Below are 27,615 nucleotides of genomic sequence, written 5' to 3'. Positions count from 1 at the left end.
AGCATCAGTACGCATTTTGAGGTGATTTTCCAGCCTTGGAATTTCACCTTCTCTAATCTCTTTCAGCCCCAAAGCTTTAGGCCGTCATTCTGGACCCCATTTTGGATTTTTTGCTTTTAGGTGAATTTATTGCCGCAACCCTGCATTAGAACATCCTATATCTTTCCGATTTGCATCCTCATCGATGTGGACTTCCGTGTAGCTGACATCATCTTCCCCTGCGTAAGCCTAATAGCAGGCCCTCACCACACACTTGTGCCTCATCATCTGTTTCACCCTCTCACACCTCCCCGCTTTGTCTCTGGGAACCCCCAATCAAATGTCCCGTGCCACCTGTTCCTGACCGCTTGTTTTTCCTTCTCCTCTTAAGTGAGGTCCTACGGTACTTGCCTTGCTCCCTGGGGCTTGTTTCACTTCCCTAAAACCCTCACAGCCATTCTGGTGGTCACAAGTGGCTGGATTGCATCCTTGGTTCCGGCTGACTGGTATGCCATTGCGTGGCTATAGCCCACCTTCCCTCTGCACTCGTCCCTTGCTGGGCTCCAGGGAGGCTTCCAAGTCTTGGGTAGTGGGAGCGACGCTGTGGTGAACTCAGCGGTGCACATGTCTTTAGGCAGGAGTGTTTCCGAGTTCTTTGGATCAACACGCCGCAGAGGAATAGCTGGATCATATGGGACATGGATTCTTAAAGTTCTGAGGCAGTTCCACACCGCTTGGCGTAGTGGCTGCACCGGTCTGCACTCCCACCAACGGTGCAGGAGGCTTCCCTTCTCTCCACCTCCTCTCTGACACTTGTGGCTTCCTGTCTGCTTCCTTATAGCCATTCTGACCACAGTGAGCTGCTGTGCCCTTGCAGTTTGCATTTGCATTGGCCTGAGACTTCATGACGGTGAACAAGTGTTCATGCACCCGTTGGCCCTCTTTCGATCTTCTTGGCAGAAATCTCTGTTTCCATCTTCTGCCCAGGTTTTCATTGGCTTGTTGTTGTTTTTTTTTTCTTGTGGGGACGTGCGAGTTGATTGCATCTTTGGGCTTTTCACCCCTTGTCCGATGTGTGGTTTGCAAACATCCTCCCCCAGTCGTTGTGCTATCTTTGCATTCAGTCGATGGTTTCCTTCACTGGGCAGAAGCGTCCGCATTTGACGTGGTCCCGTTGGTTTCTTGTTGACTTGGTTGCCCTGGCCCAGTCGGACTTGCTTCTTCCAAACAGGCGGCTCAGACCGATGGCAAAGAGCACTCTGCCTAGGTCTTCTGCTACAAGGTTCACGGTTTCAAGTCTGCCATTCAAGGCTTTGATCCATTTCAGGTGGTGTGTGTGCCAGGTGTAACATCATGGTGTACTCTCGTTGTGTTCCAGGTGGCTGTGCAGGCTTCCCAGCACCGTTTATGGTAGAGACTCTCCTTTCTCCGCTGTCTCCTCTTGGCTCCCTGGTCGAAAATGGGCTGTCCATGTACGTTTGAGTTGGGCTCTGGGTTCTCGATTCTGTTGCATGGGTCTGTGTGCCTGTTTTGGGGCCCAGACTGTGCCGTCTCGGTACCTTGTGCTTCGTCCTATATGTTGAAATCGGAAAGTGTGCCACGTCCTGCTTTTTTCGTTTTCCTGAGGATTCCTTTGCCTAGTCAGGGTCTCTTGTTGCTGGCTAGAAGCTTTAGGATGCCGTCTTCTGTCTCTGTGGGAAGCATTGCTGCAACTTTGACTGGGTTTGCATGGAATCCAGAGATTCCTTGCTGTGGTAGGGACGTTTCCAGTGTGTTGATGCTGCCACTCCTAGATCCTGGAATCTCCTTCTTTCTCCTTGTGTCTTCTTGAACTTCTGTCCCCCAACGTTTGTTAGTTTTCCATTGCCATGGCTTTCACCTGTTTTGCTAAGTTTCTTCATAGAGATGTCATCCTTCTCACTGGCATGCAGTTTTTCACTTTTTCTTTTCAGCTTCAGTTTCTCTATGCTTTGCAACTTTGAATCGGTTTTGCTCTGGCAGAAGTGCATCACTGAGCTCACATCTGCTGGCAATGCTCCTGTATTTGCTGTGGAAGTCTGGCCCTGTCTAACGTCCCTTCCCATCTGCCTCTACACTACCTCGGACGCCTGACCCAGAATGCCTGAAGCAGTGGTGAGCAGGCTCACCCGAGGGTCCACCCGGCCCACCCCGGGCCACCGACCCAGAAGGTGCGGACCTCACCGCTGCACCACCGGCCGGCCCCTTTCATGTTCCGTTGGCAACCTGCAGTTGAGGGCAATGGGACTTGAATAAGCTACTTGAGCCCAACTCTGGCACTGTGTAGATGAGGCCAGGTTGTTTTTCGGGTCCACTGCGATGTCAGAGGATTGGTCATAATCGTGACTCTGCTGTCCCGGCAAGCTTCACGGACACACGGTTTCCTGGCCCGCTTGGAGCAGTCTCATAGCTCACCCTTCCCACTTAGCCCAGCCTTGACCTTCGCTGCCGTCTTTTGGCTTGTGAATTTCTCTGCCTTTCAAACGTTCCAGCAGAGTCTGTCTAAAGACGGACATCATCTTTCATTGTGGATTATCCAGGGGTGATTTCTGTTCGCCTTCCATTTTCTGGGACCTTTGTCTCTTTTCCATAGGAGAATCGTCATGGTATTTCTCAGCTATCCCCCTTAGACATGCTTATCAGTCCGTTCCCCTTCATTCCAAGTGATTCATTTGGCATTTCTGGAATCACCGTATGTTCTCTAGGCCGAGGTGTGAGTGCTTTCGTGACTCTTGGTTGTTGTCTTTGAATTTGCACCGGTCACTTGAAGGAGTCTTTGCTGTCCTAGCCTGGGTCAAACTAAGCACTGGGAACACGTGGTCATCTGGGTTGGTTTGACATCCTGAGGTCACAAACTCCAAACTCGAGGTGGTCCTGGCATCCCCCTTCACGGACACAATGTTTCCAAGACAAATTAGACGAATCTGATGAATCCCTCTCTCCAGGAAAGATATTTTTCTGTCTCCTTTCCGGATTTGGGAAGTTTCGAACTTCACCCCTGATCCTGGAACGTTCCCCCAGGTGCCGTCTAGATACGGGCTTACTTTATTTCTATAGGCTGTGCCATTTGTTTGCCTTACATCCTCAGCCCTGGCCTGTTTCTTTTTCTTGAAACAGAATTGTAATGTTCTCATTTTCAGCCCACTTCCTTACATGTGGTGTCAAAACACATAATCAATAATCCTTCTACGGCAAGAGGCAGGGGGAGAGAATTTCGATGGAGGCAAACTGAGCACACTAGCCTGGGCGGGCAGCCTTCACGAAGGAACGAAGCCCTGTGGAAAAGGGTGCTTTTCAGCACCCTTGTAGAGCACTTCCAAACCAAGAGACGTAGCCCAAGCGTGACGGGGCTCCATTCCTTCAAGGCTTCCAAGACATCTCTTGGGACACATTAGCATGTACCCGGTGGGCCCCCGTGACGCCAGAGCTATGGAAAGTGAGACTGATCTGCAAAGAATGCCAGGGGCCTAGGAAAGGAGGCGTCGAGTCTTCTCTTCAACGTCCTCAAGACCTCATTCTTGACTTTGGCTTATGCTTAAGGCAGAAGGACCACGTAGGTCTGATAAGGCCCAAGTCCGGCCTCTTGCTTCCAATCAAGTTGCAAGCTTGAATCAGCATGGCCTCCCCATAGACTTGAATAGATGACAACGTTCTCCTCTCGGGGCTTGTCCCTCTATTCTCGCTTCTTGCCAAGGATCCCTTTCTTACCCCTCGAATCAGCGTCTGTTTTATGTCTTCCAGTTTCTGTGTCCGCTTTCTGTTTCTCAAAGCTGTTTCTGGGTATCCCTCCCTGTAATAGCCTAGCCTAGGCCAATCCTCGGTCTGTAACCGTGCGGCCATCTTGGCGGACAGGATCCTCGTGATGTCATAAACAACCTCAAAATTCGAAGTTGTCCTGACAACCTGCGTGCACACAGAGTTTCAGAGCCATCTCAGGCCAGTCCGACTCCTCACCCTTTCCTGGTAGGATAGTTTTCCTTTTTCTCGATTTCTTGTCGGTTTCTGTCTTGCTCCTCGAACTTTGGAAGGCCTGCTACATTCTCTCTAGACACTGGTTTCTGTCCTGTAAGATTATCCTGGGTTTTACCTGTTACATTTTATGTAGATGGCCAAGTGGGTGGACGTTCCCCAGAGAAAGTCCTGGACTCCCTCCCAAGTTGAAGTTGCCCGGGCAGTCCTCTGATGCGCAGTGATCGTGCCATCTCCTAGCACTCTGCCGATTCCACCTTGGCAGGTCCCATGTTTTCCTTCCTTCTTCCTCTGGGGAAGTGTACCAGATGCGTTCATGGATTGTAAAAGCCTCACGGTTCTTTTTCTGGTGCGTATTGATAAGGTGACCTCACCATTGCTACTTAGTTTATGATCCCTGTCCGCACCGTACCATGAAATGTGTATGTCCTAACACTGCCAATGTGATCTGCACCCGTGATGTGAAACAGTGAGGCCTGGGCCGGCCAAGCGGAACGTGGGCACTTACCCGCTCCGCCACAGGGGCGGCCCTGAATTGGACTTTTGGACCAACCTATTGCCTGAGCTTGGGAACACGTGGGCCTGTTTGGATTATTCGTGAAGGTGATTAGTAGTAACATCCTGGACGGTAACCTTTTCCGTGGGTGCATGGGTTTAGCAGGCAGCATGTCCTGTGGGTAGTACTCCTCTTCATCTATTTGGAATGGTCTACCTTTCTGTAGCATCAGTACGCATTTTGAGGTGATTTTCCAGCCTTGGAATTTCACCTTCTCTAATCTCTTTCAGCCCCAAAGCTTTAGGCCGTCATTCTGGACCCCATTTTGGATTTTTTGCTTTTAGGTGAATTTATTGCCGCAACCCTGCATTAGAACATCCTATATCTTTCCGATTTGCATCCTCATCGATGTGGACTTCCGTGTAGCTGACATCATCTTCCCCTGCGTAAGCCTAATAGCAGGCCCTCACCACACACTTGTGCCTCATCATCTGTTTCACCCTCTCACACCTCCCCGCTTTGTCTCTGGGAACCCCCAATCAAATGTCCCGTGCCACCTGTTCCTGACCGCTTGTTTTTCCTTCTCCTCTTAAGTGAGGTCCTACGGTACTTGCCTTGCTCCCTGGGGCTTGTTTCACTTCCCTAAAACCCTCACAGCCATTCTGGTGGTCACAAGTGGCTGGATTGCATCCTTGGTTCCGGCTGACTGGTATGCCATTGCGTGGCTATAGCCCACCTTCCCTCTGCACTCGTCCCTTGCTGGGCTCCAGGGAGGCTTCCAAGTCTTGGGTAGTGGGAGCGACGCTGTGGTGAACTCAGCGGTGCACATGTCTTTAGGCAGGAGTGTTTCCGAGTTCTTTGGATCAACACGCTGCAGAGGAATAGCTGGATCATATGGGACATGGATTCTTAAAGTTCTGAGGCAGTTCCACACCGCTTGGCGTAGTGGCTGCACCGGTCTGCACTCCCACCAACGGTGCAGGAGGCTTCCCTTCTCTCCACCTCCTCTCTGACACTTGTGGCTTCCTGTCTGCTTCCTTATAGCCATTGTGACCACAGTGAGCTGCTGTGCCCTTGCAGTTTGCATTTGCATTGGCCTGAGACTTCATGACGGTGAACAAGTGTTCATGCACCCGTTGGCCCTCTTTCGATCTTCTTGGCAGAAATCTCTGTTTCCATCTTCTGCCCAGGTTTTCATTGGCTTGTTGTTGTTTTTTTTTTCTTGTGGGGACGTGCGAGTTGATTGCATCTTTGGGCTTTTCACCCCTTGTCCGATGTGTGGTTTGCAAACATCCTCCCCCAGTCGTTGTGCTATCTTTGCATTCAGTCGATGGTTTCCTTCACTGGGCAGAAGCGTCCGCATTTGACGTGGTCCCGTTGGTTTCTTGTTGACTTGGTTGCCCTGGCCCAGTCGGACTTGCTTCTTCCAAACAGGCGGCTCAGACCGATGGCAAAGAGCACTCTGCCTAGGTCTTCTGCTACAAGGTTCACGGTTTCAAGTCTGCCATTCAAGGCTTTGATCCATTTCAGGTGGTGTGTGTGCCAGGTGTAACATCATGGTGTACTCTCGTTGTGTTCCAGGTGGCTGTGCAGGCTTCCCAGCACCGTTTATGGTAGAGACTCTCCTTTCTCCGCTGTCTCCTCTTGGCTCCCTGGTCGAAAATGGGCTGTCCATGTACGTTTGAGTTGGGCTCTGGGTTCTCGATTCTGTTGCATGGGTCTGTGTGCCTGTTTTGGGGCCCAGACTGTGCCGTCTCGGTACCTTGTGCTTCGTCCTATATGTTGAAATCGGAAAGTGTGCCACGTCCTGCTTTTTTCGTTTTCCTGAGGATTCCTTTGCCTAGTCAGGGTCTCTTGTTGCTGGCTAGAAGCTTTAGGATGCCGTCTTCTGTCTCTGTGGGAAGCATTGCTGCAACTTTGACTGGGTTTGCATGGAATCCAGAGATTCCTTGCTGTGGTAGGGACGTTTCCAGTGTGTTGATGCTGCCACTCCTAGATCCTGGAATCTCCTTCTTTCTCCTTGTGTCTTCTTGAACTTCTGTCCCCCAACGTTTGTTAGTTTTCCATTGCCATGGCTTTCACCTGTTTTGCTAAGTTTCTTCATAGAGATGTCATCCTTCTCACTGGCATGCAGTTTTTCACTTTTTCTTTTCAGCTTCAGTTTCTCTATGCTTTGCAACTTTGAATCGGTTTTGCTCTGGCAGAAGTGCATCGCTGAGCTCACATCTGCTGGCAATGCTCCTGTATTTGCTGTGGAAGTCTGGCCCTGTCTAACGTCCCTTCCCATCTGCCTCTACACTACCTCGGACGCCTGCCCCAGAATGCCTGAAGCAGTGGTGAGCAGGCTCACCCGAGGGTCCACCCGGCCCACCCCGGGCCACCGACCCAGAAGGTGCGGACCTCACCGCTGCACCACCGGCCGGCCCCTTTCATGTTCCGTTGGCAACCTGCAGTTGAGGGCAATGGGACTTGAATATGCTACTTGAGCCCAACTCTGGCACTGTGTAGATGAGGCCAGGTTGTTTTTCGGGTCCACTGCGATGTCAGAGGATTGGTCATAATCGTGACTCTGCTGTCCCGGCAAGCTTCACGGACACACGGTTTCCTGGCCCGCTTGGAGCAGTCTCATAGCTCACCCTTCCCACTTAGCCCAGCCTTGACCTTCGCTGCCGTCTTTTGGCTTGTGAATTTCTCTGCCTTTCAAACGTTCCAGCAGAGTCTGTCTAAAGACGGACATCATCTTTCATTGTGGATTATCCAGGGGTGATTTCTGTTCGCCTTCCATTTTCTGGGACCTTTGTCTCTTTTCCATAGGAGAATCGTCATGGTATTTCTCAGCTATCCCCCTTAGACATGCTTATCAGTCCGTTCCCCTTCATTCCAAGTGATTCATTTGGCATTTCTGGAATCACCGTATGTTCTCTAGGCCGAGGTGTGAGTGCTTTCGTGACTCTTGGTTGTTGTCTTTGAATTTGCACCGGTCACTTGAAGGAGTCTTTGCTGTCCTAGCCTGGGTCAAACTAAGCACTGGGAACACGTGGTCATCTGGGTTGGTTTGACATCCTGAGGTCACAAACTCCAAACTCGAGGTGGTCCTGGCATCCCCCTTCACGGACACAATGTTTCCAAGACAAATTAGACGAATCTGATGAATCCCTCTCTCCAGGAAAGATATTTTTCTGTCTCCTTTCCGGATTTGGGAAGTTTCGAACTTCACCCCTGATCCTGGAACGTTCCCCCAGGTGCCGTCTAGATACGGGCTTACTTTATTTCTATAGGCTGTGCCATTTGTTTGCCTTACATCCTCAGCCCTGGCCTGTTTCTTTTTCTTGAAACAGAATTGTAATGTTCTCATTTTCAGCCCACTTCCTTACATGTGGTGTCAAAACACATAATCAATAATCCTTCTACGGCAAGAGGCAGGGGGAGAGAATTTCGATGGAGGCAAACTGAGCACACTAGCCTGGGCGGGCAGCCTTCACGAAGGAACGAAGCCCTGTGGAAAAGGGTGCTTTTCAGCACCCTTGTAGAGCACTTCCAAACCAAGAGACGTAGCCCAAGCGTGACGGGGCTCCATTCCTTCAAGGCTTCCAAGACATCTCTTGGGACACATTAGCATGTACCCGGTGGGCCCCCGTGACGCCAGAGCTATGGAAAGTGAGACTGATCTGCAAAGAATGCCAGGGGCCTAGGAAAGGAGGCGTCGAGTCTTCTCTTCAACGTCCTCAAGACCTCATTCTTGACTTTGGCTTATGCTTAAGGCAGAAGGACCACGTAGGTCTGATAAGGCCCAAGTCCGGCCTCTTGCTTCCAATCAAGTTGCAAGCTTGAATCAGCATGGCCTCCCCATAGACTTGAATAGATGACAACGTTCTCCTCTCGGGGCTTGTCCCTCTATTCTCGCTTCTTGCCAAGGATCCCTTTCTTACCCCTCGAATCAGCGTCTGTTTTATGTCTTCCAGTTTCTGTGTCCGCTTTCTGTTTCTCAAAGCTGTTTCTGGGTATCCCTCCCTGTAATAGCCTAGCCTAGGCCAATCCTCGGTCTGTAACCGTGCGGCCATCTTGGCGGACAGGATCCTCGTGATGTCATAAACAACCTCAAAATTCGAAGTTGTCCTGACAACCTGCGTGCACACAGAGTTTCAGAGCCATCTCAGGCCAGTCCGACTCCTCACCCTTTCCTGGTAGGATAGTTTTCCTTTTTCTCGATTTCTTGTCGGTTTCTGTCTTGCTCCTCGAACTTTGGAAGGCCTGCTACATTCTCTCTAGACACTGGTTTCTGTCCTGTAAGATTATCCTGGGTTTTACCTGTTACATTTTATGTAGATGGCCAAGTGGGTGGACGTTCCCCAGAGAAAGTCCTGGACTCCCTCCCAAGTTGAAGTTGCCCGGGCAGTCCTCTGATGCGCAGTGATCGTGCCATCTCCTAGCACTCTGCCGATTCCACCTTGGCAGGTCCCATGTTTTCCTTCCTTCTTCCTCTGGGGAAGTGTACCAGATGCGTTCATGGATTGTAAAAGCCTCACGGTTCTTTTTCTGGTGCGTATTGATAAGGTGACCTCACCATTGCTACTTAGTTTATGATCCCTGTCCGCACCGTACCATGAAATGTGTATGTCCTAACACTGCCAATGTGATCTGCACCCGTGATGTGAAACAGTGAGGCCTGGGCCGGCCAAGCGGAACGTGGGCACTTACCCGCTCCGCCACAGGGGCGGCCCTGAATTGGACTTTTGGACCAACCTATTGCCTGAGCTTGGGAACACGTGGGCCTGTTTGGATTATTCGTGAAGGTGATTAGTAGTAACATCCTGGACGGTAACCTTTTCCGTGGGTGCATGGGTTTAGCAGGCAGCATGTTCTGTGGGTAGTACTCCTCTTCATCTATTTGGAATGGTCTACCTTTCTGTAGCATCAGTACGCATTTTGAGGTGATTTTCCAGCCTTGGAATTTCACCTTCTCTAATCTCTTTCAGCCCCAAAGCTTTAGGCCGTCATTCTGGACCCCATTTTGGATTTTTTGCTTTTAGGTGAATTTATTGCCGCAACCCTGCATTAGAACATCCTATATCTTTCCGATTTGCATCCTCATCGATGTGGACTTCCGTGTAGCTGACATCATCTTCCCCTGCGTAAGCCTAATAGCAGGCCCTCACCACACACTTGTGCCTCATCATCTGTTTCACCCTCTCACACCTCCCCGCTTTGTCTCTGGGAACCCCCAATCAAATGTCCCGTGCCACCTGTTCCTGACCGCTTGTTTTTCCTTCTCCTCTTAAGTGAGGTCCTACGGTACTTGCCTTGCTCCCTGGGGCTTGTTTCACTTCCCTAAAACCCTCACAGCCATTCTGGTGGTCACAAGTGGCTGGATTGCATCCTTGGTTCCGGCTGACTGGTATGCCATTGCGTGGCTATAGCCCACCTTCCCTCTGCACTCGTCCCTTGCTGGGCTCCAGGGAGGCTTCCAAGTCTTGGGTAGTGGGAGCGACGCTGTGGTGAACTCAGCGGTGCACATGTCTTTAGGCAGGAGTGTTTCCGAGTTCTTTGGATCAACACGCTGCAGAGGAATAGCTGGATCATATGGGACATGGATTCTTAAAGTTCTGAGGCAGTTCCACACCGCTTGGCGTAGTGGCTGCACCGGTCTGCACTCCCACCAACGGTGCAGGAGGCTTCCCTTCTCTCCACCTCCTCTCTGACACTTGTGGCTTCCTGTCTGCTTCCTTATAGCCATTCTGACCACAGTGAGCTGCTGTGCCCTTGCAGTTTGCATTTGCATTGGCCTGAGACTTCATGACGGTGAACAAGTGTTCATGCACCCGTTGGCCCTCTTTCGATCTTCTTGGCAGAAATCTCTGTTTCCATCTTCTGCCCAGGTTTTCATTGGCTTGTTGTTGTTTTTTTTTTCTTGTGGGGACGTGCGAGTTGATTGCATCTTTGGGCTTTTCACCCCTTGTCCGATGTGTGGTTTGCAAACATCCTCCCCCAGTCGTTGTGCTATCTTTGCATTCAGTCGATGGTTTCCTTCACTGGGCAGAAGCGTCCGCATTTGACGTGGTCCCGTTGGTTTCTTGTTGACTTGGTTGCCCTGGCCCAGTCGGACTTGCTTCTTCCAAACAGGCGGCTCAGACCGATGGCAAAGAGCACTCTGCCTAGGTCTTCTGCTACAAGGTTCACGGTTTCAAGTCTGCCATTCAAGGCTTTGATCCATTTCAGGTGGTGTGTGTGCCAGGTGTAACATCATGGTGTACTCTCGTTGTGTTCCAGGTGGCTGTGCAGGCTTCCCAGCACCGTTTATGGTAGAGACTCTCCTTTCTCCGCTGTCTCCTCTTGGCTCCCTGGTCGAAAATGGGCTGTCCATGTACGTTTGAGTTGGGCTCTGGGTTCTCGATTCTGTTGCATGGGTCTGTGTGCCTGTTTTGGGGCCCAGACTGTGCCGTCTCGGTACCTTGTGCTTCGTCCTATATGTTGAAATCGGAAAGTGTGCCACGTCCTGCTTTTTTCGTTTTCCTGAGGATTCCTTTGCCTAGTCAGGGTCTCTTGTTGCTGGCTAGAAGCTTTAGGATGCCGTCTTCTGTCTCTGTGGGAAGCATTGCTGCAACTTTGACTGGGATTGCATGGAATCCAGAGATTCCTTGCTGTGGTAGGGACGTTTCCAGTGTGTTGATGCTGCCACTCCTAGATCCTGGAATCTCCTTCTTTCTCCTTGTGTCTTCTTGAACTTCTGTCCCCCAACGTTTGTTAGTTTTCCATTGCCATGGCTTTCACCTGTTTTGCTAAGTTTCTTCATAGAGATGTCATCCTTCTCACTGGCATGCAGTTTTTCACTTTTTCTTTTCAGCTTCAGTTTCTCTATGCTTTGCAACTTTGAATCGGTTTTGCTCTGGCAGAAGTGCATCGCTGAGCTCACATCTGCTGGCAATGCTCCTGTATTTGCTGTGGAAGTCTGGCCCTGTCTAACGTCCCTTCCCATCTGCCTCTACACTACCTCGGACGCCTGCCCCAGAATGCCTGAAGCAGTGGTGAGCAGGCTCACCCGAGGGTCCACCCGGCCCACCCCGGGCCACCGACCCAGAAGGTGCGGACCTCACCGCTGCACCACCGGCCGGCCCCTTTCATGTTCCGTTGGCAACCTGCAGTTGAGGGCAATGGGACTTGAATATGCTACTTGAGCCCAACTCTGGCACTGTGTAGATGAGGCCAGGTTGTTTTTCGGGTCCACTGCGATGTCAGAGGATTGGTCATAATCGTGTCTCTGCTGTCCCGGCAAGCTTCACGGACACACGGTTTCCTGGCCCGCTTGGAGCAGTCTCATAGCTCACCCTTCCCACTTAGCCCAGCCTTGACCTTCGCTGCCGTCTTTTGGCTTGTGAATTTCTCTGCCTTTCAAACGTTCCAGCAGAGTCTGTCTAAAGACGGACATCATCTTTCATTGTGGATTATCCAGGGGTGATTTCTGTTCGCCTTCCATTTTCTGGGACCTTTGTCTCTTTTCCATAGGAGAATCGTCATGGTATTTCTCAGCTATCCCCCTTAGACATGCTTATCAGTCCGTTCCCCTTCATTCCAAGTGATTCATTTGGCATTTCTGGAATCGCCGTATGTTCTCTAGGCCGAGGTGTGAGTGCTTTCGTGACTCTTGGTTGTTGTCTTTGAATTTGCACCGGTCACTTGAAGGAGTCTTTGCTGTCCTAGCCTGGGTCAAACTAAGCACTGGGAACACGTGGTCATCTGGGTTGGTTTGACATCCTGAGGTCACAAACTCCAAACTCGAGGTGGTCCTGGCATCCCCCTTCACGGACACAATTTTTCCAAGACAAATTAGACGAATCTGATGAATCCCTCTCTCCAGGAAAGATATTTTTCTGTCTCCTTTCCGGATTTGGGAAGTTTCGAACTTCACCCCTGATCCTGGAACGTTCCCCCAGGTGCCGTCTAGATACGGGCTTACTTTATTTCTATAGGCTGTGCCATTTGTTTGCCTTACATCCTCAGCCCTGGCCTGTTTCTTTTTCTTGAAACAGAATTGTAATGTTCTCATTTTCAGCCCACTTCCTTACATGTGGTGTCAAAACACATAATCAATAATCCTTCTACGGCAAGAGGTAGGGGGAGAGAATTTCGATGGAGGCAAACTGAGCACACTAGCCTGGGCGGGCAGATTTCACGAAGGAACGAAGCCCTGTGGAAAAGGGTGCTTTTCAGCACCCTTGTAGAGCACTTCCAAACCAAGAGACGTAGCCCAAGCGTGACGGGGCTCCATTCCTTCAAGGCTTCCAAGACATCTCTTGGGACACCTTAGCATGTACCCGGTGGGCCCCCGTGACGCCAGAGCTATGGAAAGTGAGACTGATCTGCAAAGAATGCCAGGGGCCTAGGAAAGGAGGCATCGAGTCTTCTCTTCAACGTCCTCAAGACCTCATTCTTGACTTTGGCTTATGCTTAAGGCAGAAGGACCACGTAGGTCTAATAAGGCCCAAGTCCGGCCTCTTGCTTCCAATCAAGTTGCAAGCTTGAATCAGCATGGCCTCCCCATAGACTTGAATAGATGACAACGTTCTCCTCTCGGGGCTTGTCCCTCTATTCTCGCTTCCTGCCAAGGATCCCTTTCTTACCCCTCGAATCAGCGTCTGTTTTATGTCTTCCAGTTTCTGTGTCCGCTTTCTGTTTCTCAAAGCTGTTTCTGGGTATCCCTCCCTTTAATAGCCTAGCCTAGGCCAATCCTCGGTCTGTAACCGTGCGGCCATCTTGGCGGACATGATCCTCGTGATGTCATAAACAACCTCAAAATTCGAAGTTGTCCTGACAACCTGCATGCACACAGAGTTTCAGAGCCATCTCAGGCCAGTCCGACTCCTCACCCTTTCCTGGTAGGATAGTTTTCCTTTTTCTCGATTTCTTGTCGGTTTCTGTCTTGCTCCTCGAACTTTGGAAGGCCTGCTACATTCTCTATAGACACTGGTTTCTGTCCTGTAAGATTATCCTGGGTTTTACCTCTTACATTTTATGTAGATGGCCAAGTGGGTGGACGTTCCCCAGAGAAAGTCCTGGACTCCCTCCCAAGTTGAAGTTGCCCGGGCAGTCCTCTGATGCGCAGTGATCGTGCCATCTCCTAGCACTCTGCCCATTCCACCTTGGCAGGTCCCATGTTTTCCTTCCTTCTTCCTCTGGGGAAGTGTACCAGATGCGTTCATGGATTGTAAAAGCCTCACGGTTCTTTTTCTGGTGCGTATTGATAAGGTGACCTCACCATTGCTACTTAGTTTATGATCCCTGTCCGCACCGTACCATGAAATGTGTATGTCCTAACACTGCCAATGTGATCTGCACCCGTGATGTGAAACAGTGAGGCCTGGGCCGGCCAAGCGGAACGTGGGCACTTACCCGCTCCGCCACAGGGGCGGCCCTGAATTGGACTTTTGGACCAACCTATTGCCTGAGCTTGGGAACACGTGGGCCTGTTTGGATTATTCGTGAAGGTGATTAGTAGTAACATCCTGGACGGTAACCTTTTCCGTGGGTGCATGGGTTTAGCAGGCAGCATGTTCTGTGGGTAGTACTCCTCTTCATCTATTTGGAATGGTCTACCTTTCTGTAGCATCAGTACGCATTTTGAGGTGATTTTCCAGCCTTGGAATTTCACCTTCTCTAATCTCTTTCAGCCCCAAAGCTTTAGGCCGTCATTCTGGACCCCATTTTGGATTTTTTGCTTTTAGGTGAATTTATTGCCGCAACCCTGCATTAGAACATCCTATATCTTTCCGATTTGCATCCTCATCGATGTGGAATTCCGTGTAGCTGACATCATCTTCCCCTGCGTAAGCCTAATAGCAGGCCCTCACCACACACTTGTGCCTCATCATCTGTTTCACCCTCTCACACCTCCCCGCTTTGTCTCTGGGAACCCCCAATCAAATGTCCCGTGCCACCTGTTCCTGACCGCTTGTTTTTCCTTCTCCTCTTAAGTGAGGTCCTACGGTACTTGCCTTGCTCCCTGGGGCTTGTTTCACTTCCCTAAAACCCTCACAGCCATTCTGGTGGTCACAAGTGGCTGGATTGCATCCTTGGTTCCGGCTGACTGGTATGCCATTGCGTGGCTATAGCCCATCTTCCTTCTGCACTCGTCCCTTGCTGGGCTCCAGGGAGGCTTCCAAGTCTTGGGTCGTGGGAGCGATGCTGTGGTGAACTCAGCGGTGCACATGTCTTTATGCAGGAGTGTTTCCGAGTTCTTTGGATCAACACGCCGCAGAGGAATAGCTGGATCATATGGGACATGGATTCTTCAAGTTCTGAGGCAGTTCCACACCGCTTGGCGTAGTGGCTGCACCGGTCTGCACTCCCACCAACGGTGCAGGAGGCTTCCCTTCTCTCCACCTCCTCTCTGACACTTGTGGCTTCCTGTCTGCTTCCTTATAGCCATTCTGACCACAGTGAGCTGCTGTGCCCTTGCAGTTTGCATTTGCATTGGCCTGAGACTTAATGAGGGCGAACAAGTCTTCATGCACCCGTTGGCCCTCTTTCGATCTTCTTGGCAGAAATCTCTGTTTCCATCTTCTGCCCAGGTTTTCATTGGCTTGTTTTTTTTTTTTTTCTTGTGGGGACGTGCGAGTTGATTGCATCTTTGGGCTTTTCACCCCTTGTCCGATGTGTGGTTTGCAAACATCCTCCCCCAGTGGTTGTGCTATCTTTGCATTGTGTCGATGGTTTCCTTCACTGGGCAGAAGCGTCCGCATTTGACGTGGTCCCGTTGGTTTCTTGTTGACTTGGTTGCCCTGGCCCAGTCGGACTTGCTTCTTCCAAACAGGCGGCTCAGACAGATGGCAAAGAGCACTCTGCCTAGGTCTTCTGCTACAAGGTTCACGGTTTCAAGTCTGCCATTCAAGGCTTTGATCCATTTCAGGTGGTGTGTGTGCCAGGTGCAACATCATGGTGTACTCTCGTTGTGTTCCATGTGGCTGTGCAGGCTTCCCAGCACCGTTTATGGTAGAGACTCTCCTTTCTCCGCTGTCTCCTCTTGGCTCCCTGGTCGAAAATGGGCTGTCCATGTACGTTTGAGTTGGGCTCTGGGTTCTCGATTCTGATGCATGGGTCTGTGTGCCTGTTTTGGGGCCCAGACTGTGCCGTCTCGGTACCTAGTGCTTCGTCCTATATGTTGAAATCGGAAAGTGTGCCACGTCCTGCTTTTTTCGTTTTCCTGAGGATTCCTTTGCCTAGTCAGGGTCTCTTCTTGCTGGCTAGAAGCTTTAGGATTCCCTCTTCTGTCTCTGTGGGAAACATTGCTGCAACTTTGACTGGGATTGCATGGAATCCAGAGATTCCTTGCTCTGGTAGGGACGTTTCCAGTGTGTTGATGCTTCCACTCCTACATCCTGGAATCTCCTTCTTTCTCCTTGTGTCTTCTTGAATTTCTTTCCCCCAACGTTGGTTAGTTTTCCATTGCCATGGCTTTCACCTGTTTTGCTAAGTTTCTTCATAGAGATCTCATCCTTCTCACTGGCATGCAGTTTTTCACTTTTTCTTCTCAGCTTCAGTTTCTCTATGCTTTGCAACTTGGAATCGGTTTTGTTCTGGCAGAAGTGCATCGCTGAGCTCACATCTGCTGGCAATGCTCCTCTATTTGCTGTGGAAGTCTGGCCCTGTCTAACGTCCCTTCCCGTCTGCCTCTACACTACTTCTGACGCCTGCCCCAGAATGCCTGAAGCAGTGGTGAGCAGGCTCACCCGAGGGTCCACCAGGCCCACCCCGGGCCACCGACCCAGAAGGTGCGGACCTCACCGCTGCACCACCGGCCGGCCCCTTTCATGTTCCGTTGGCAACCTGCAGTTGAGGGCAATGGGACTTGAATATGCTACTTGAGCCCAACTCTGGCACTGTGTAGATGAGGCCAGGTTGTTTTTCGGGTCCACTGCGATGTCAGAGGATTGGTCAGAATCGTGTCTCTGCTGTCCCGGCAAGCTTCACGGACACAGGGTTTCCTGGCCCGCTTGGAGCAGTCTCATAACTCACCCTTCCCACTTAGCCCAGCCTTGACCTTCGCTGCCGTCTTTTGGCTTGTGAATTTCTCTGCCTTTCAAACGCTCCAGCAGAGTCTGTCTAAAGACGGACATCATCTTTCATTGTGGATCATCCAGGTGTGATTTCTGTTCGAGTTCCATTTTCTGGGACCTTTGTCTCTTTTCCATAGGAGAATCGTCATGGTATTTCTCAGCTATCCCCCTTAGACATGCTTATCAGTCCGTTCCCCTTCATTCCAAGTGATTCATTTTGCATTTCTGGAATCACCGTATGTTCTCTAGGCCGAGGTGTGAGTGCTTTCGTGACTCTTGGTTGTTGTCTTTGAATTTGCACCGGTCACTTGAAGGAGTCTTTGCTGTCCTAGCCTGGGTCAAACTAAGCACTGGGAACACGTGGTCATCTGGGTTGGTTTGACATCCTGAGGTCAGAAACTCCAAACTCGAGGTGGTCCTGGCATCCCCCTTCACGGACACAATGTTTCCAGGACAAATTAGACGAGTCTGATGAATCCCTCTCTCCAGGAAAGATATTTTTCTGTCTCCTTTCCGGATTTGGGAAGTTTCGAACTTCACCCCTGATCCTGGAACGTTCCCCCAGGTGCCGTCTAGATACGGGCTTCCTTTATTTCTATAGGCTGTGCCATTTGTTTGCCTTACATCCTCAGCCCTGGCCTGTTTATTTTTCTTGAAACAGAATTGTAATGTTCTCATTTTCAGCCCACTTCCTTACATGTGGTGTCAAAACACATAATCCATAATCCTTCTACGGCAAGAGGTAGGGGGAGAGAATTTCGATGGAGGCAAACTGAGCACACTAGCCTGGGAGGGCAGCCTTCACGAAGGAACGAAGCCCTGTGGAAAAGGGTGCTTTTCAGCACCCTTGTAGAGCACTTCCAAACAAAGAGACATAGCCCAAGCGTGACAGGGCTCCATTCCTTCAAGGCTTCCAAGACATCTCTTGGGACACATTAGCATGTACCCGGTGGGCCCCCGTGACGCCAGAGCTATGGAAAGTGAGACTGATCTGCAAAGAATGCCAGGGGCCTAGGAAAGGAGGCATCGAGTCTTCTCTTCAATGTCCTCAAGACCTCATTCTTGACTTTGGCTTATGCTTAAGGCAGAAGGACCACGTAGGTCTGATAAGGCCCAAGTCCGGCCTCTTGCTTCCAATCAAGTTGCAAGCTTGAATCAGCATGGCCTCCCCATAGACGTGAATAGATGACAACGTTCTCCTCTCGGGGCTTGTCCCTCTATTCTCGCTTCTTGCCAAGGATTCCTTTCTTACCCCTCGAATCAGCGTCTGTTTTATGTCTTCCAGTTTCTGTGTCCGCTTTCTGTTTCTCAAAGCTGTTTCTGGGTATCCCTCCCTTTAATAGCCTAGCCTAGGCCAATCCTCAGACTGTAACCGTGCGGCCATCTTGGCGGACATGATCCTCGTGATGTCATAAACAACCTCAAAATTCGAAGTTGTCCTGACAACCTGCGTGCACACAGAGTTTCAGGGCCATCTCAGGCCAGTCTGACTCCTCACCCTTTCCTGGTAGGATAGTTTTCCTTTTTCTCGATTTCTTGTCGGTTTCTGTCTTGCCCCTCGAACTTTGGAAGGCCTGCTACATTCTCTCTAGACACTGGTTTCTGTCCTGTAAGATTATCCTGCGTTTCACCTCTTACATTTTATGTAGATGGCCAAGTGGGTGGACGTTCCCCAGAAAAAGTCCTGGACTCCCTCCCAGGTTGAAGTTGCGCAGGCCATCCTCTGATGCGCAATGATCGTGTCATCTCCTAGCACTCTGCCGATTCCACCTTGGCAGGTCCCATGTTTTCCTTCCTTCTTCCTCTGGGGAAGTGTACCAGAGGCGTTCATGGAATGCAAAAGCCTCACGGTTCTTTTTCTGGTGCATATTGATAAAGAGACCTCACCATTGCTACTTAGTTTATGATCCCTGTCCGCACCGTACCATGAAATCTGTATTTCCTAACACTGCTAATGTGATCTGCACCCGTGATGTGAAACAGTGAGGCCTGGGCCGGCCAAGCGGAACGTGGGCGCTTACCCGCTCCGCCACAGGGCCGGCCCTGAATTGGACTTTTGGACCAACCTTTTGCCTGAGCTTGGGAACACGTGGGCCTGTTTGGATTATTCGTGAAGGTGATTAGTAGTAACATCCTGGACGGTAACCTTTTCCGTGGGTGCATGGGTTTAGCAGGCAGCATGTTCTGTGGGTAGTATTCCTCTTCATCTATTTGGAATGGTCTACCTTTCTGTAGCATCAGTACGCATTTTGAGGTGACTTTCCAGCCTTGGAAGTTCACCTTCTCTAATCTCTTTCAGCCCCAAAGCTTTATGCCGTCATTCTGGACCCCATTTTGGATTTTTTTTGCTTTTAGGTGAATTTATTGCCGCAACCCTGCATTAGAACATCCTATATCTTTCCGATTTGCATCCTCATCGATGTAGACTTCCGTGTAGCTGACATCATCTTCCCCTGCGTAAGCCTAATAACAGGCCCTCACCACACACTTGTGCCTCATCATCTGTTTCACCCTCTCACACCTCCCCGCTTTGTCTCTGGGAACCCCCAATCAAATGTCCCGTGCCACCTGTTCCTGACCGCTTGTTTTTGCTTCTCTTCTTAAGTGAGGTCCTACGGTACTTGCCTTGCTCCCTGGGGCTTGTTTCACTTCCCTAAAACCCTCACAGCCATTCTGGTGGTCACAAATGGCTGGATTGCATCCTTGGTTCCGGCTGACTGGTATGCCATTGCGTGGCCATAGCCCATCTTCCTTCTGCACTCGTCCCTTGCTGGGCTCCAGGGAGGCTTCCAAGTCTTGGGTCGTGGGAGCGACGCTGTGGTGAACTCAGCGGTGCACATGTCTTTATGCAGGAGTGTTTCCGAGTTCTTTGGATCAACACGCCGCAGAGGAATAGCTGGATCATATGGGACATGGATTCTTCAAGTTCTGAGGCAGTTCCACACCGCTTGGCGTAGTGGCTGCACCGGTCTGCACTCCCACCAACGGTGCAGGAGGCTTCCCTTCTCTCCACCTCCTCTCTGACACTTGTGGCTTCCTGTCTGCTTCCTTATAGCCATTCTGACCACAGTTAGCTGCTGTGCCCTTGCAGTTTGCATTTGCATTGGCCTGAGACTTAATGAGGGCGAACAAGTCTTCATGCACCCGTTGGCCCTCTTTCGATCTTCTTGGCAGAAATCTCTGTTTCCATCTTCTGCCCAGGTTTTCATTGGCTTGTTGTTTTTTTTTTTTTTCCTGTGGGGACGTGCGAGTTGATTGCATCTTTGGGCTTTTCACCCCTTGTCCGATGTGTGGTTTGCAAACATCCTCCCCCAGTCGTTGTGCTATCTTTGCATTCAGTCGATGGTTTCCTTCACTGGGCAGAAGCGTCCGCATTTGACGTGGTCCCGTTGGTTTCTTGTTGACTTGGTTGCCCTGGCCCAGTCGGACTTGCTTCTTCCAAACAGGCGGCTCAGACCGATGGCAAAGAGCACTCTGCCTAGGTCTTCTGCTACAAGGTTCACGGTTTCAAGTCTGCCATTCAAGGCTTTGATCCATTTCAGGTGGTGTGTGTGCCAGGTGTAACATCATGGTGTACTCTCGTTGTGTTCCAGGTGGCTGTGCAGGCTTCCCAGCACCGTTTATGGTAGAGACTCTCCTTTCTCCGCTGTCTCCTCTTGGCTCCCTGGTCGAAAATGGGCTGTCCATGTACGTTTGAGTTGGGCTCTGGGTTCTCGATTCTGTTGCATGGGTCTGTGTGCCTGTTTTGGGGCCCAGACTGTGCCGTCTCGGTACCTAGTGCTTCGTCCTATATGTTGAAATCGGAAAGTGTGCCACGTCCTGCTTTTTTCGTTTTCCTGAGGATTCCTTTGCCTAGTCAGGGTCTCTTCTTGCTGGCTAGAAGCTTTAGGATTCCCTCTTCTGTCTCTGTGGGAAACATTGCTGCAACTTTGACTGGGATTGCATGGAATCCAGAGATTCCTTGCTCTGGTAGGGACGTTTCCAGTGTGTTGATGCTTCCACTCCTACATCCTGGAATCTCCTTCTTTCTCCTTGTGTCTTCTTGAATTTCTTTCCCCCAACGTTGGTTAGTTTTCCATTGCCATGGCTTTCACCTGTTTTGCTAAGTTTCTTCATAGAGATCTCATCCTTCTCACTGGCATGCAGTTTTTCACTTTTTCTTTTCAGCTTCAGTTTCTCTATGCTTTGCAACTTGGAATCGGTTTTGTTCTGGCAGAAGTGCATCGCTGAGCTCACATCTGCTGGCAATGCTCCTGTATTTGCTGTGGAAGTCTGGCCCTGTCTAACGTCCCTTCCCGTCTGCCTCTACACTACTTCTGACGCCTGCCCCAGAATGCCTGAAGCAGTGGTGAGCAGGCTCACCCGAGGGTCCACCCGGCCCACCCCGGGCCACCGACCCAGAAGGTGCGGACCTCACCGCTGCACCACCGGCCGGCCCCTTTCATGTTCCGTTGGCAACCTGCAGTTGAGGGCAATGGGACTTGAATATGCTACTTGAGCCCAACTCTGGCACTGTGTAGATGAGGCCAGGTTGTTTTTCGGGTCCACTGCGATGTCAGAGGATTGGTCAGAATCGTGTCTCTGCTGTCCCGGCAAGCTTCACGGACACAGGGTTTCCTGGCCCGCTTGGAGCAGTCTCATAACTCACCCTTCCCACTTAGCCCAGCCTTGACCTTCGCTGCCGTCTTTTGGCTTGTGAATTTCTCTGCCTTTCAAACGCTCCAGCAGAGTCTGTCTAAAGACGGACATCATCTTTCATTGTGGATCATCCAGGTGTGATTTCTGTTCGAGTTCCATTTTCTGGGACCTTTGTCTCTTTTCCATAGGAGAATCGTCATGGTATTTCTCAGCTATCCCCCTTAGACATGCTTATCAGTCCGTTCCCCTTCATTCCAAGTGATTCATTTTGCATTTCTGGAATCACCGTATGTTCTCTAGGCCGAGGTGTGAGTGCTTTCGTGACTCTTGGTTGTTGTCTTTGAATTTGCACCGGTCACTTGAAGGAGTCTTTGCTGTCCTAGCCTGGGTCAAACTAAGCACTGGGAACACGTGGTCATCTGGGTTGGTTTGACATCCTGAGGTCAGAAACTCCAAACTCGAGGTGGTCCTGGCATCCCCCTTCACGGACACAATGTTTCCAGGACAAATTAGACGAGTCTGATGAATCCCTCTCTCCAGGAAAGATATTTTTCTGTCTCCTTTCCGGATTTGGGAAGTTTCGAACTTCACCCCTGATCCTGGAACGTTCCCCAAGGTGCCGTCTAGATACGGGCTTCCTTTATTTCTATAGGCTGTGCCATTTGTTTGCCTTACATCCTCAGCCCTGGCCTGTTTATTTTTCTTGAAACAGAATTGTAATGTTCTCATTTTCAGCCCACTTCCTTACATGTGGTGTCAAAACACATAATCCATAATCCTTCTACGGCAAGAGGTAGGGGGAGAGAATTTCGATGGAGGCAAACTGAGCACACTAGCCTGGGAGGGCAGCCTTCACGAAGGAACGAAGCCCTGTGGAAAAGGGTGCTTTTCAGCACCCTTGTAGAGCACTTCCAAACAAAGAGACATAGCCCAAGCGTGACAGGGCTCCATTCCTTCAAGGCTTCCAAGACATCTCTTGGGACACATTAGCATGTACCCGGTGGGCCCCCGTGACGCCAGAGCTATGGAAAGTGAGACTGATCTGCAAAGAATGCCAGGGGCCTAGGAAAGGAGGCATCGAGTCTTCTCTTCAGCGTCCTCAAGACCTCATTCTTGACTTTGGCTTATGCTTAAGGCAGAAGGACCACGTAGGTCTGATAAGGCCCAAGTCCGGCCTCTTGCTTCCAATCAAGTTGCAAGCTTGAATCAGCATGGCCTCCCCATAGACTTGAATAGATGACAACGTTCTCCTCTCGGGGCTTGTCCCTCTATTCTCGCTTCTTGCCAAGGATTCCTTTCTTACCCCTCGACTCAGCGTCTGTTTTATGTCTTCCAGTTTCTGTGTCCGCTTTCTGTTTCTCAAAGCTGTTTCTGGGTATCCCTCCCTTTAATAGCCTAGCCTAGGCCAATCCTCAGTCTGTAACCGTGCGGCCATCTTGGCGGACATGATCCTCGTGATGTCATAAACAACCTCAAAATTCGAAGTTGTCCTGACAACCTGCGTGCACACAGAGTTTCAGAGCCATCTCAGGCCAGTCTGACTCCTCACCCTTTCCTGGTAGGATAGTTTTCCTTTTTCTCGATTTCTTGTCGGTTTCTGTCTTGCCCCTCGAACTTTGGAAGGCCTGCTACATTCTCTCTAGACACTGGTTTCTGTCCTGTAAGATTATCCTGGGTTTCACCTCTTACATTTTATGTAGATGGCCAAGTGGGTGGACGTTCCCCAGAGAAAGTCCTGGACTCCCTCCCAGGTTGAAGTTGCCCGGGCCGTCCTCTGATGCGCAATGATCGTGTCATCTCCTAGCACTCTGCTGATTCCACCTTGGCAGGTCCCATGTCTTCCTTCCTTCTTCCTCTGGGGAAGTGTACCAGAGGCGTTCATGGATTGTAAAAGCCTCACGGTTCTTTTTCTGGTGCGTATTGATAAGGTGACCTCACCATTGCTACTTAGTTTATGATCCCTGTCCGCACCGTACCATGAAATCTATATTTCCTAACACTGCTAATGTGATCTGCACCCGTGATGTGAAACAGTGAGGCCTGGGCCGGCCAAGCGGAACGTGGGCACTTACCCGCTCCGCCACAGGGCCGGCCCTGAATTGGACTTTTGGACCAACCTTTTGCCTGAGCTTGGGAACACGTGGGCCTGTTTGGATTATTCGTGAAGGTGATTAGTAGTAACATCCTGGACGGTAACCTTTTCCGTGGGTGCATGGGTTTAGCAGGCAGCATGTTCTGTGGGTAGTATTCCTCTTCATCTATTTGGAATGGTCTACCTTTCTGTAGCATCAGTACGCATTTTGAGGTGACTTTACAGCCTTGCAAGTTCACCTTCTCTAATCTCTTTCAGCCCCAAAGCTTTATGCCGTCATTCTGGACCCCATTTTGGATTTTTTTTGCTTTTAGGTGAATTTATTGCCGCAACCCTGCATTAGAACATCCTATATCTTTCCGATTTGCATCCTCATCGATGTAGACTTCCGTGTAGCTGACATCATCTTCCCCTGCGTAAGCCTAATAGCAGGCCCTGACCACACACTTGTGCCTCATCATCTGTTTCACCCTCTCACACCTCCCCGCTTTGTCTCTGGGAACCCCCAATCAAATGTCCCGTGCCACCTGTTCCTGACCGCTTGTTTTTGCTTCTCTTCTTAAGTGAGGTCCTACGGTACTTGCCTTGCTCCCTGGGGCTTGTTTCACTTCCCTAAAACCCTCACAGCCATTCTGGTGGTCACAAATGGCTGGATTGCATCCTTGGTTCCGGCTGACTGGTATGCCATTGCGTGGCCATAGCCCATCTTCCTTCTGCACTCGTCCCTTGCTGGGCTCCAGGGAGGCTTCCAAGTCTTGGGTCGTGGGAGCGACGCTGTGGTGAACTCAGCGGTGCACATGTCTTTATGCAGGAGTGTTTCCGAGTTCTTTGGATCAACACGCCGCAGAGGAATAGCTGGATCATATGGGACATGGATTCTTCAAGTTCTGAGGCAGTTCCACACCGCTTGGCGTAGTGGCTGCACCGGTCTGCACTCCCACCAACGGTGCAGGAGGCTTCCCTTCTCTCCACCTCCTCTCTGACACTTGTGGCTTCCTGTCTGCTTCCTTATAGCCATTCTGACCACAGTGAGCTGCTGTGCCCTTGCAGTTTGCATTTGCATTGGCCTGAGACTTAATGAGGGTGAACAAGTGTTCATGCACCCGTTGGCCCTCTTTCGATCTTCTTGGCAGAAATCTCTGTTTCCATCTTCTGCCCAGGTTTTCATTGGCTTGTTGTTTTTTTTTTTTTTCCTGTGGGGACGTGCGAGTTGATTGCATCTTTGGGCTTTTCACCCCTTGTCCGATGTGTGGTTTGCAAACATCCTCCCCCAGTCGTTGTGCTATCTTTGCATACAGTCGATGGTTTCCTTCACTGGGCAGAAGCGTCCGCATTTGACGTGGTCCCGTTGGTTTCTTGTTGACTTGGTTGCCCTGGCCCAGTCGGACTTGCTTCTTCCAAACAGGCGGCTCAGACAGATGGCAAAGTGCACTCTGCCTAGGTCTTCTGCTACAAGGTTCACGGTTTCTAGTCTGCCATTCAAGGCTTTGATCCATTTCAGGTGGTGTGTGTGCCAGGTGTAACATCATGGTGTACTCTCGTTGTGTTCCATGTGGCTGTGCAGGCTTCCCAGCACCGTTTATGGTAGAGACTCTCCTTTCTCCGCTGTCTCCTCTTGGCTCCCTGGTCGAAAATGGGCTGTCCATGTACGTTTGAGTTGGGCTCTGGGTTCTCGATTCTGTTGCATGGGTCTGTGTGCCTGTTTTGGGGCCCAGACTGTGCCGTCTCGGTACCTAGTGCTTCGTCCTATATGTTGAAATCGGAAAGTGTGCCACGTCCTGCTTTTTTCGTTTTCCTGAGGATTCCTTTGCCTAGTCAGGGTCTCTTCTTGCTGGCTAGAAGCTTTAGGATTCCCTCTTCTGTCTCTGTGGGAAACATTGCTGCAACTTTGACTGGGATTGCATGGAATCCAGAGATTCCTTGCTCTGGTAGGGACGTTTCCAGTGTGTTGATGCTTCCACTCCTACATCCTGGAATCTCCTTCTTTCTCCTTGTGTCTTCTTGAATTTCTTTCCCCCAACGTTGGTTAGTTTTCCATTGCCATGGCTTTCACCTGTTTTGCTAAGTTTCTTCATAGAGATCTCATCCTTCTCACTGGCATGCAGTTTTTCACTTTTTCTTTTCAGCTTCAGTTTCTCTATGCTTTGCAACTTGGAATCGGTTTTGTTCTGGCAGAAGTGCATCGCTGAGCTCACATCTGCTGGCAATGCTCCTGTATTTGCTGTGGAAGTCTGGCCCTGTCTAACGTCCCTTCCCGTCTGCCTCTACACTACTTCTGACGCCTGCCCCAGAATGCCTGAAGCAGTGGTGAGCAGGCTCACCCGAGGGTCCACCCGGCCCACCCCGGGCCACCGACCCAGAAGGTGCGGACCTCACCGCTGCACCACCGGCCGGCCCCTTTCATGTTCCGTTGGCAACCTGCAGTTGAGGGCAATGGGACTTGAATATGCTACTTGAGCCCAACTCTGGCACTGTGTAGATGAGGCCAGGTTGTTTTTCGGGTCCACTGCGATGTCAGAGGATTGGTCAGAATCGTGTCTCTGCTGTCCCGGCAAGCTTCACGGACACAGGGTTTCCTGGCCCGCTTGGAGCAGTCTCATAACTCACCCTTCCCACTTAGCCCAGCCTTGACCTTCGCTGCCGTCTTTTGGCTTGTGAATTTCTCTGCCTTTCAAAGGTTCCAGCAGAGTCTGTCTAAAGACGGACATCATCTTTCATTGTGGATCATCCAGGTGTGATTTCTGTTCGAGTTCCATTTTCTGGGACCTTTGTCTCTTTTCCATAGGAGAATCGTCATGGTATTTCTCAGCTATCCCCCTTAGACATGCTTATCAGTCCGTTCCCCTTCATTCCAAGTGATTCATTTTGCATTTCTGGAATCACCGTATGTTCTCTAGGCCGAGGTGTGAGTGCTTTCGTGACTCTTGGTTGTTGTCTTTGAATTTGCACCGGTCACTTGAAGGAGTCTTTGCTGTCCTAGCCTGGGTCAAACTAAGCACTGGGAACACGTGGTCATCTGGGTTGGTTTGACATCCTGAGGTCAGAAACTCCAAACTCGAGGTGGTCCTGGCATCCCCCTTCACGGACACAATGTTTCCAGGACAAATTAGACGAGTCTGATGAATCCCTCTCTCCAGGAAAGATATTTTTCTGTCTCCTTTCCGGATTTGGGAAGTTTCGAACTTCACCCCTGATCCTGGAACGTTCCCCCAGGTGCCGTCTAGATACGGGCTTCCTTTATTTCTATAGGCTGTGCCATTTGTTTGCCTTACATCCTCAGCCCTGGCCTGTTTATTTTTCTTGAAACAGAATTGTAATGTTCTCATTTTCAGCCCACTTCCTTACATGTGGTGTCAAAACACATAATCCATAATCCTTCTACGGCAAGAGGTAGGGGGAGAGAATTTCGATGGAGGCAAACTGAGCACACTAGCCTGGGAGGGCAGCCTTCACGAAGGAACGAAGCCCTGTGGAAAAGGGTGCTTTTCAGCACCCTTGTAGAGCACTTCCAAACAAAGAGACATAGCCCAAGCGTGACAGGGCTCCATTCCTTCAAGGCTTCCAAGACATCTCTTGGGACACATTAGCATGTACCCGGTGGGCCCCCGTGACGCCAGAGCTATGGAAAGTGAGACTGATCTGCAAAGAATGCCAGGGGCCTAGGAAAGGAGGCATCGAGTCTTCTCTTCAGCGTCCTCAAGACCTCATTCTTGACTTTGGCTTATGCTTAAGGCAGAAGGACCACGTAGGTCTGATAAGGCCCAAGTCCGGCCTCTTGCTTCCAATCAAGTTGCAAGCTTGAATCAGCATGGCCTCCCCATAGACTTGAATAGATGACAACGTTCTCCTCTCGGGGCTTGTCCCTCTATTCTCGCTTCTTGCCAAGGATTCCTTTCTTACCCCTCGACTCAGCGTCTGTTTTATGTCTTCCAGTTTCTGTGTCCGCTTTCTGTTTCTCAAAGCTGTTTCTGGGTATCCCTCCCTTTAATAGCCTAGCCTAGGCCAATCCTCAGTCTGTAACCGTGCGGCCATCTTGGCGGACATGATCCTCGTGATGTCATAAACAACCTCAAAATTCGAAGTTGTCCTGACAACCTGCGTGCACACAGAGTTTCAGAGCCATCTCAGGCCAGTCTGACTCCTCACCCTTTCCTGGTAGGATAGTTTTCCTTTTTCTCGATTTCTTGTCGGTTTCTGTCTTGCCCCTCGAACTTTGGAAGGCCTGCTACATTCTCTCTAGACACTGGTTTCTGTCCTGTAAGATTATCCTGGGTTTCACCTCTTACATTTTATGTAGATGGCCAAGTGGGTGGACGTTCCCCAGAGAAAGTCCTGGACTCCCTCCCAGGTTGAAGTTGCCCGGGCCGTCCTCTGAT

The sequence above is a fragment of the Equus asinus genome, chromosome 28 (genome assembly GCF_041296235.1).
Source record: "Equus asinus isolate D_3611 breed Donkey chromosome 28, EquAss-T2T_v2, whole genome shotgun sequence".
Classification (NCBI taxonomy): Eukaryota; Metazoa; Chordata; class Mammalia; order Perissodactyla; family Equidae; genus Equus; species Equus asinus.
Note: the sequence above shows the minus strand (reverse complement) of the source record.